We start from the raw sequence: 11,266 nt of genomic DNA, 5'->3' as shown, positions 1-11,266 counted from the left end.
TGATCCCCTAGCAGTCCAAGGGACTCTCAAGAGTCTTCTCCAACACCATAGTTCAAGGGGCATATACGTTTGTCATTTGTCAGTGATGTGATATTACCCCTGTTGGAATTTAACCACCAAAACTGAATTTAAACAATATGCAAAATTGAGGATTAAGACACAGTGCCCCATCTATACACATGTGGCAACCAGGAGAGGCTCCTGTTGTATTCAAGGGACAGGCATGGATAGATCTCATGCAGGAATAGGCCCTGAAAGTCCTGGATGAGTCATTAAACATGATTGTCTTTACTTTGGCTGCCACAGTTGTTTTGTGTTCTTTGATTGGTAAGACATTTCAAAATTATTTTTTGTATATTTGGTTTGGCAGGCAAAATCTTTCATGGCATAGACCCTACGGGAAAATTATATCCGAAATATCTCCATTTATCTTCAGCAGTTAAATTTGCTGGTTTGTATGTTCCTATCGATCTTTCTTTATAAATAGAAAGGAAACAAACATGTTTAGTATGCATTCAGTCTCTTTGGAAATCATCCAACTTGAATTACATACCTTCTTTCCCCAGGGCACTCCCAACTCTAGTCCAGAAATAAAAACCTGCAGAGACTGAAGGCTGATTCTAGCACATAGCTATGGAGATTTCATTCCCACTGCTTTTTCAGGGAAAAATAAAGCATTAGTTGCTAACATTAAAATCAGTATATTGTACATAAATATACAACCTGCTTTCCAGCATGGTTGAAGTGGAGGAAAGGCTGATCCCAGTGGTAAGGCCTGTGCTGCCTAGGGTTCAACATGGCAACCTAGTCCTAGTATCGTTTCTCTTGCCTCCTGGGGCAATGAGTTTGTGAGAGCTAGACTGCTAGCTCACATAAGATAAACACTATTTTTGTCTTGATCAACTTTTACTTTGAAGCCTCTTACCCAGAACCTAGCACACAGTTCTTCCTTGAACATTTGTAGGATGATATAAAATATCTTGTGGATGCATATGATATATCTTCCAATACTGAAACCATGCAATTGAAGTACTGCTCTGCCCTAAATCTATGATACAGATTGGCATCATGGGTGCCCCTGACATCTGCCATTAGACCCACTACCTAAAGCCAGTTGTATGTCCCTGGGCTGCCCCTGAAGTCTTCCCTTTGCCATTTGACAACTTATCCTCCTAGCAATCTCCTCTCCAACGAAGACAGCAATGCATATCTCATGAAGTGGCTAGGAAGATGACATGAAACCAAGAATGTCAAGCATGGCCCCTAGTATCCATTTTCATGATGTTCTTCGCAGTTTTTTCTCCAAGTAGGCAAGGTTTTCCATCTTCTTAGATGTCCATGCAGATCAGTTTGATTTTCCAGCCCAGCTTCAAGGAAGAGATTACAGTTCAATTCTCTGTATTCTGAGAAGCTTCAAAGGCCACTCACCAAGGACACTGATGAAGGTAAAGATTTTACCAAGATCTTTATGTTTTTTTCAGATCTTTTAGTGGCCTAAAGGCAAAAACTCGGGTAGGTCAGAGCATATATAACTAGGGGCTCCTGGTCACCACTACATGCTAAGAACCCAAACTTCCCTGAGTACTTGGATGTAGGAAAGAAACATGAAGTGGCCTGTGCTCCTCGGGCTGGTGGCCTTCTCAGAGTGTATAGTCAAGTAAGTATGGGGACTGTAAGCAGCAGCATCTTCCTTTCTCGGATTTTCTTTTCATCTGATTATTCTTCCACCCATCAGGTTGAGAAGAGAATTGAATATTTCCCTGACAGTTTTAAATTCACTTCTTACTTATTGATAAATACCTTGCTATAGGAAGTTAGCAAGGGTCTTGGTGTAGATTAGCATGTTTGCACAACTCTTGGAGTCCAGTCATCTCATGATCTATTGAAAATGGAACTCCTTGCAATTGTTCAGTGCACAGTCAATGCAGATGTAGTTGTGGTCCCGTGGAATAGCACTTTTTCTACATTTTATTCAACATGTCCTCTTTGTTCTCTCTCTATTTCAGTATGTGTATGTCTATGTCTGCATCTCTGTTTCACTGTCATTTATCTTTCCATCTCTTTGGAAGTCTCTGTGAATGTGTTTCTCTCTGTGTTGTTTTCTTTTCTTTTAAATTTCATTTGACTCATCCTTCCTTCTCAAGCCTCTGAATTTCCCTAACTTGTTCCTTATCTCCTGGATTCTTCTTTCAACTGTCTCTCCTATTTCAACTTGGAGAACGAGTGGAAAAGCTACTTATACACTGTTTTATATCTGACAAGCAGTGTGACCACAGCCAACTCACAAACCTCTTGCATTTCAAATTTTTCCCTTGTAAAAGAGGATAGGAATCCCATTTCTACCTCCTTCCCTGAGCTTCTTTGAGAAGGATACAGTGAGATGGCAACAGCAATACTAATGGCTGTCATTGTTGAGATTTCCTATTTATCAGGTACCTTATATCCATCACTTCACTTATCCCCAAAATATTCTATTTGGAGGGTGGGAATTATTACATTCCGCCTTTTTCCCAAGGGAGAGACTGAGACCCCACATGGTCATATGGCTTACCCAAGATTACAGAACAGAACCTATTTTCAAATCTATGTATTTCCCATGGTATATGCATAAAATTCTGATAATAATGTGACACTAATAAAAATGATTGGAAAATACACAGTGCCATTACAATGACATTTATACCTTAACAGATAGAGCTAATTGTTGCTTCTCCTTTGTTTTCTTTCCCCAATGATCGGTGAAAGAATACCTCTAACAAAAGTGAACGTCATGCGAGAAACCCTCAGTGAAAAACCTTGCTGAACAATTTCCTGAAGGAATATGCTTACAGACTGCCCCAGATTTCTAACAAAATAGTGTTTGCTTAGGCAATAATTTAGACTTACCTTATTTGTGATTATTATAGCGATTACTATAACTACAAGGTATAATTTTACTTTATTTAAATTTTATGAATTTGAATGTTTTTTACACTAACTTTTCCCAATAAAGTCCACTATGAAACCAAAAAAAAATTGGCTTCTGTACCCATGAGGAACTTCCTGGATGTGAGTCTATTGGGAGGATGGTGCTCCCCCGCGCCCCCTGGTGGTGTGGACTAGCACTGGGGCTCATCTGCAGGTGGCAGATCAGACGTTGGGGCTGTGGCAGGGGCAGAAGGCAGGGACACTGGGGAACAGGGACCCCATTCCTGGAGGAGAAGGCATTCTCATCCTCCACTCTTGGTCTGTGGTCACTAGGCCCTGCAATGACCAGGTAGCAGGTAAACATCCATTTTTGTGGCAGGTAAACGTCCATTTCTGTGTCAGAAATGTGTCATTAGTTTGAGGGAGATTGTTTTCTGAACTAAGTGAGGCACTCAGTTACAGATAAAGGATGAACCATCTCTGATCAAAAGGTAAAGCCAATTTCAAAGTAATTGTGAATCCTCAGGCAGAGGAATTCAACTTCCACAAGTGTAAGAACCACAGCAGTAAAAATTTACCAAACCCCTATTCTGTGTAATAGCATAAGAATCTAACTGTGATTATTTTTATTAGATTAGAAAAGAAATCATTCTGCTTTCAAGAATGCCCAGGCCAGCCTGGGAGCGAGGCAAAGAGTAAATACATGTCAAATGAAAGGGTCACCTGTGTGGTGTTGATTGGATGTGGTTTGAGTTTAGAGGGAGTGAGTGGTGTTGATCAAAGAGGACCTCCTGTAGATGGAGGTGCTCAGGTTGGGTTTGGAGAGACTAGAAAGCTTCTCAAATGAAGGCACCAGGACTTCCCTTGGGGTCCAATGGTCATGACTCTGGGCTTCGAATGCAGGAGGTACTTCTTCAATGCCTGGTCATAGATTTAATATCCTTCATACTGTGTAGTGCAGGAAAAAATATCAAATGCAGGCACCTCTCTAAGAAAGATTGTGAACTTCATGGTGGTTGGAAAGTGATCTCAGGAGACATGTGACACCCAGAGGGAGGCAGCAGTGTGGAAATCGAGGGGAGCCAGATCTATACTAACCCACCCTTCCTGGTCCCCATAGATAGCATACGTGGGTAACATCACCACTAGAACACCCCCTCAGCAATTCCAGGTTGTTTGACATGGGCTCACCTGACTTGTGGGTGCCCTCCATCTTTTGCACCAGTCCTGCCTGTTATGAGTACAGACACCTCCCAACCCACCCATCTTTTACTTGTCTGATACCCCGCCTTTTTCATCATTGGCACCTGACACTCATCTGACAGTGTGTCTGACTTATCTGACAGTGTCACTCTCTGACACTCAACTCTTGTGTCTGCAGATACACACATTACCTTCAAGTATCGGGAGTCTTCCACCTACCAGCATACGACCAAGCCCTTTGAAATCATCTATGGATCTGGGAGAATAAAGGGATATCTTGTTTATGACACCATTCAGGTAGTGTGTAAACAGAAGCTGAGTCAGTACTGGGAATGGAGTGACCACAGCTACAAAACAGATGCAGGACCAGCTGGCAGGACCCATCCTACACTAACTCCTCTAGTGATTGGCCATCCTACCCACAGGGTCCTGTCCCTGGGCAGACAGCACCCGTGATGACATACAAACTCCCAGATTAGCTAACCCAGAGAGTACCTTGGGGTGTGGACTTGCAGCTCCTCTGCCCATGAGCAGTTCAAGGTTCATTTTGCTGGGAGCGAGAAGAGGGGGGGAAAAGCACCCACTTTTAAATTCTCAGAATGTTCTAGGCACTTTCGGGTAGTAACTGGTTTAATCCTGCAACAACCCTACACAGCAGGTACTTTGATTAGCTCATAATACAGATGAGGAAATTGAGGTGCAGACAGCAAGGGCCTTGCAGAGGTCACACATGTGGTAAGCAATGGAGCTGGGCTGGCTTTTCAGGATTGAAGTTGTCGTGGGGTATTTGGGGCAGAATCAAACTGATCTGGGGACCCTGGTGGCAGCCAAGTCCTTCCGATATCCAAGATGGAAAGAAGCAGTACAGAGATGTCAGAGGGGCCTGATAAATGAGTTCTCACTCTAGGGGGCCTTTGAGAGTCTAATAAAACTTATGACCTCCCTCCCTCAAAGTACCTGAGTAGTTCTCCTCTCTCTTTTATTCTCTTTCTCTCATAAACACTCACACAAACACACACACGTCTCCAAAAGTATATTTCCCAGGCAGTACCTTCATAGAACCCTGCAAGCAACATTGTATTTTCGGCTTCTGTCTTCCTGGGCAGATGCAGAATCCACAGTACATTACAGTGAATTCAGTCCATTTCTGTCATCAGGTCATAGTGATGACAAAGAGAAGACTGTTCTGATCTCTACTCATATTGTCCCGAAGGGGGCACCATTGGGTCCTGTCCTGACTTTTTGTTGCCCCAACTGTACAGAAGACTTGAAGCCAATTTGACTCAAGCAGATGATGTTTTTTCAGAGGGGCAGATGTTTTAAAGTCCACAACCCCTCACAAACGGAACCCAAATTCTCCTCAGCGTGGTCTAACCATCTGAGGTCCACCAAAGACACAGCCCAGCCTCAGTTCTTCTCTGAGGATTTAATGACGATGCACCCAGCCCAGTCCTAGCCCTACTTCACAAATCTGTAAGTGGGAACACTCTTCTCTCCCTCAGATTGGGAACCTTGTAAGTACTGACCAGCCGTTTGGTCTAAGCCTGGAGGAGTATGGATTTGACGGTTTACCCTTTGATGGCGTCTTGGGCTTGAACTACCCCAACAGGTCCATCATAACAGGTTCTTCACAACCTGAAGAAACAAGGTGCCATTTCTGACCCTGTCTTTTCCTTCTACTTGAGCAAGTAAGTCTGAGCTGGACAAGCCCTCTCTCCAAATTAGCTTAAGATGCTTCAGTTGCAAGAAAATTATAGAACACTTAATAAAGAAGTATCCTGAGAGATAATCTAACCCAGGAAAACTATGGCCCCAGGGCCCCACCTGGCTTCATTACTGGCCCTTATAAATAAAGTTTTATTGGAATACAACCATGCTCCTGGGTTCAAGAGCAGCAGTTTGGTGTAGGGGGTGAGTGGAGATGAAGACTAATGCAAGGTATCAGGATGTGAGTTGGAAGAAAAGGCAACAAGATTTACTAATGATTTTGAAATGTATGGAAAGAGAGGGATGATGGAAATCTTTCCTTCCTCACTAACATTTCACTGGGAGCCCAGATCAGGTACACAATTTGCAGGAGCCCATGCAAAACAGAAGTGTGGGACCCAAAATGAAAGTGTGGGAATCCTTTTTCAACAAGTATTGGGATTTCAAGCCAGGTAGAGCAAAGGTCAGGTCCCCTACTGAGTGTGGGGCCCTATGGACAGCACAGGTCACAGGCTAGCAGTGCCAACCCTGGGTGAGCCTGAACTCACACCTTTAGCACTTTCAGGCCTTGATTTTTCTGGACTGAGACAAGGGGAAGCCAAAGCCTTCAGCACACTGTCTTCTGAGGGTATCTCTGAGCACTCAGGTCACAGGAGGTCCAGAACTCATCAGAAGCTTGGGTAGGTGGAGCCCAGGAAAGGTGGCCCAGCTTCTACCCTCCTCTGTGCCACTCATTAGCCAGTAAGTGACCTTGGTCTAGTTCACAATTGCTCATAGCCTCAATTTCTGCATCTGTAAATAGGGACATTATCAGGGCCTTGATGGGTGGACAAGCACAGTCCTGACAGTGCTGTTGTTACTGTCATCCAAGGATCACTCTCTTCCTTCTTTCTACAAATGCAGGGTGAACAGCAGCATGCTGATGTTGGTTGGCAGGGACAAAGCCTACTACAAGGGACAGCTCAACTGGATACCATTGTCCCGAGTGGGTGACTGGCATATAAACATAGACCAGTAAGCTTCTCCCTCTGAGGGTCACCCCAAGTGATACTCCCACATCAGTACATGGACACAAAGCAGACACACACAAATACACTTACAGACATACACCAGCCATATACACCATCCACAGTGACACATACAGACACACAGACACACACAAACACAAAGGCGGGCACGTATAAACACATAAGCAGATACATACAAACACACACACAGACATACATTGCATAAGCAGACAGACACACAAGCAAACACACAGAGCCACATACAAATACACACACAAACACAGAAACACACAGATACAAAAACCACCCATGGATTCATAATTGCCCCAGGCCTCCTGACCAGGGCTCTGTCCAGGGTTCTTAACAGGGTCCATAAAGGCCTGTGCAGCTGGGGGAGGGCTTCACCCCTGAGTGTGAGGTGGGGAACATGGTTAGAGGACCCTACAGTGTGGTGAAAAGAGAATCAGGGAGAATTTCCTAAGCCTGAACAGAGCTGTGATAAGATGACCAACTGTTCATGTTTACACAGGACTAAGGAAGCTCTCAGTTCATATAAATGTCAATTTAAACATAGGGAACATCCTGAACAAATGAGGGAAAACTGGTCTCCTTAGGGAGAAGCTAGACAGTAGTGGAGAGAGGTTGACCACAGTCTTGAAATCTGAAAGTGACTCATAATAAGACATCCCACTTAACCTAGCTACCTATTGTTTATCCTAAGCACACAGTGGAGAAGCTGCTGTAACTGAGAGAACAGGAAGGTGGGATCTAGGAATGGCTTGAGAACAAGGGGCAATAATTGATGAGATTCTGTGTAGTATCCTCAGACAAATGCTGACCTGTCCTTTGGAGGTCCCCTGGGCTACTCAGATATCGCCTGGCCAGGGCATCAGTGTCTGAGCTGGGTGAGTAAGCAGTGCTGGAGATACCCTTTCCCAGGGAAGCCGGTCTCCCCCACCCCATGAGAATCTGCTGCTTCAGGGAACCTCCATCTTCACTGTGTATTTGACCCATTTTTGTTCGACACCAGATACAGCTCTCTGGATGGTCCTCATTCATTATTTTCACAGTCTTCATTCACTCATTCAACAGACAAGCATTGTGCATCCACTCTGAGCCAGGCACTTTAGGGATGTGATGAGAAAAAAACTTGCCCTCACATCTGAGAAGGCAAATGTACAAGAAATGCCTCACAGACATAGTGAATTGTCACATTGGTACATGCTAGACATGAGGAAGTGTCTACAGAGAATGACCAAGACAGGAGACTAATGTACACCGAGGAAAAGACTTCACTGAAACCATGACAGTTAAGCTGGAATCTGGAAGAGGAAAAGAAATTTGCTAGTCAAAGGGGAGGGGGGTCTTCTAGGAAGGAAGGCCAGCTGTGTCAAGGTACAAAAGAGCCTGATGTATTCAAATATTGCATTCAAGGATGTCAAGGAAGGTGTCATGTCGAGAGCAAAGTAAAAGAGTCAGGGAAAGAGATGTTGCCTTACATCTCTGAAGGGCTGTTCAGGAGACAGGAAGGGGGCAGCTCTGGGGAGACTCAGAGTTACCTTGATGCTGTTTTTGTTCCACTGTCTCTCAGCATCTCGATGAAAGGAAAGCTTATTGGTTATTCTGGCGGCTGCGAGGCCCTTGTGGACACTGGGACATCACTGATCAACGGCCCAACAAGACTGGTCACTAACATTCAGAGGCTCATCTGTGCCACGCCCCTGGGTCCCAAGGTGAAGGGTCATGCCACAGGGTCACTCCCAGTCTCCACACACAACAAGGATCTCCAGGGCCAACCTCTCTCCCTCTCTCTCTAACAGTACTACATTTCGTGTTCTACCATCAATACCCTGCCCTCTATTATCTTCACCATCAGCGGCATCAACTACCCACTGCCAGCTCGAGCCTACATCCTCAAGGTGAGGAGACAACCCTGAGGGTTGGTTCTCAAATAGGAACTTGCAGAAACCCTTGAGTTGGTTCAGGGAGGAAGGCACCCTCTGCAGGCCATGTCACACCATGGCAGATGATCCTGAGCCCCTGTAGCTGGGCCAGTGCCTCCCACAAAACCAACCACTTGAGAGTAAAGGTCAGTCTGGGGCACTGATCTTCCTGAAATAGACATGGAGACACCACCCCATGCTGGCCTGGTATGAATCACAAGAAGAGGGGAACACTAAGGACCTCAGCCTCAGAGAACTTCTGTTCAATCAGAACCCTCAGATGCATGAACACAGAAAGTCAGCTCTAGCAATCCCTGAAATAGGCCATGTGACAAGGAGAATGGCTGGGGATAGTCCCAGTGTGCTATCCCACTAGAGGGATTAACAGTCTCCCTTCCCTTCTCAAAGTTTTCCTTGTTTGGATGATAAATTACATAGTTACCCTAGTCTCAGCTGCTTCTTTCTGTTGCTATGCCCATGTGCCCTCTTTGTGAGTTGGGATACCTAAGCCCTCTGTGGGTAAGTTGGATGCTAAGGTGACTAAAGGGTGCACAGTGTCTGTACAGCCCTGACACAGGGTGGAGGCTTCATGTCAGCTCCCTGTGGGAGTTCAGAGTAGGCTGATGGGCTCAAAGAAGGCTTTGAGGAAGAAAGGGAATTTCAGTAATTCTAACCCCGCAGACTCATAGCACAATAAGGGGGCTTGCTTGTCTATAGGCAAATCTACACTGAATTTCATGCAAATGGCACCAGAGGTGCTCTGCAAAGGAGCACTGGGGACTTACTAGGGATGATGAGGGCTACAGACCGACCAGTGTGGGTGGAGCATGAGAGTGAATCACCCAGTCATTCCTGGAGTGGCCAAAGAAGGTTAGTGTGGCTCCAAGGAGTTTTCCCAGAGGGCCTGAGTGAAGACTTAAAGAACATGTTGTGAAAATCGCTATTCATGTATTTAACATGCATAACCAGCAATGAGCTACTGTATAGCACAGGGAAATCTGCTCAATGTTAGGTGGCAGCCGGGATGGGAGGGGTATCTTTGGGACAAGGATACATGTATATGTATGACTGAGTCACTTCATCACCCACCTGAAACTCAGAATATTGTTAACACATATGCTCGAATATAAAAATGAAGGTTTTTAATAAAGAACAGGTTGTGGGGACAAAGAAGAACCGGCAATCTCTGCAACGAAAACAAGAATCAGGAGTCAGTAGGAAAGAAACAAGAGAGTATGAAGAGAACTATGGGACACGCTCGTTTTTTTCTAAAAAATTTGTATTGAAGTATGACTAATCTTCAATGTTGCCTTAAGTTCTGCTGCACAGCAAACTGACTCAGTTATACACATACAAAAATATTTTTTTTTTCTTATTCTTTTTCATTACAGTTTGTCACTGGATATTGAATATATTTCCATGTGCTCTCAGTAGGACTTTGTTGTTTATCATTCCTCTGTATATTACTTTGCGTCTGATAATCCCCTACTCCCTGTCCTCCCCTCACCCACACCCTTCCTTCTGGCAACCACATGTTTTGGCCCTTTTTGTTTTGGATGAACCGTCAAATCCCCAGCTGCTGAGAAAATCACCTGATACTTACCAAAAGAGGTAATAAAACAAAGAAGTGTGCTGAGCCTGGATACTGGGGGGAGTTGCAGGTAAGGGCTCAGGCTGACTGGTGTCTCTGACTCCCCTAGGATTCTCAAGGCGGCTGCTTTAGCACCTTTAAAGGAGGCGCAGAAATTTTTAAACATGCAGAGACCTGAGTCCTGGGTGACGTCTTCCTGAGGCTGTATTTCTCAGTTTATGATTGAGGAAATAACAGGATTGGCCTGGCTCAGGCAGCGTAAATGCTTGGACTGGTTTAGGAATCAATCAGGCTGCTCCAAACACACACTGGCTCACACTTAGGGCACTCTTGCCCAGGGATGCTGGTGAACTGCATTTGGTGCTCTGCAAACCCTATTCTCAGTAAAGAATAAAAGGTTTCACTCTTAATGGTGCTAAAACAAATGGGTGCCTCTGTTTGTGTCTGGGAGGTGCATAATGATCAAGAAGGATCTGGTACAAAGTCTGAGGCACACTTGAGAGGAGCCCAACTCCAACTGGCTTCAGAGAAAGGGGGAACTTATTGGATGGATTCTGGGGATCTGGGACATAGGAACCTGAGCAGATCCAAAGATCTCAGTGACTGGGCCCAAGAAATCAAAAGTCATTGGTTTTCTCCTTTTCATCCTCGCTCTTTCCCCTCTCTCTTCTTTGACTGTCTTAGCCTGACAGCTTTCTTCCCTAAGGCTTCTACACCTACTGAGGAACTCCAGAGCTACCTGCCCTAGGGTTTTATATCCTGAAGTCATCTAACCCATAAGAAAAGAAGCTCAGAGATATCAGGATTCTAGGGAGTGCTCTGAATGGCCCACCTCAGATCACATGTCCAACTGGAGACCAACCATCCTGGCAGTGCCATGGGGTGCTATGAGTGGCTTTACATGGTCA

General features: G+C 44.9%; 1 pseudogene; it reads left to right on the top strand.

Moving 5' to 3' along the window:
- The first annotated feature begins 1,515 nt into the window (after positions 1–1,515).
- On the top strand, positions 1,516–10,735 carry LOC784241 (pregnancy-associated glycoprotein 1-like; annotated as a pseudogene).
- The last annotated feature ends 531 nt before the right edge of the window (positions 10,736–11,266 follow it).

This window comes from Bos taurus, chromosome 29 (assembly GCF_002263795.3).
Source record: "Bos taurus isolate L1 Dominette 01449 registration number 42190680 breed Hereford chromosome 29, ARS-UCD2.0, whole genome shotgun sequence".
Lineage (NCBI taxonomy): Eukaryota > Metazoa > Chordata > Mammalia > Artiodactyla > Bovidae > Bos > Bos taurus.
Note: the sequence above shows the minus strand (reverse complement) of the source record. Positions and strands in the feature narration are given on the sequence as shown.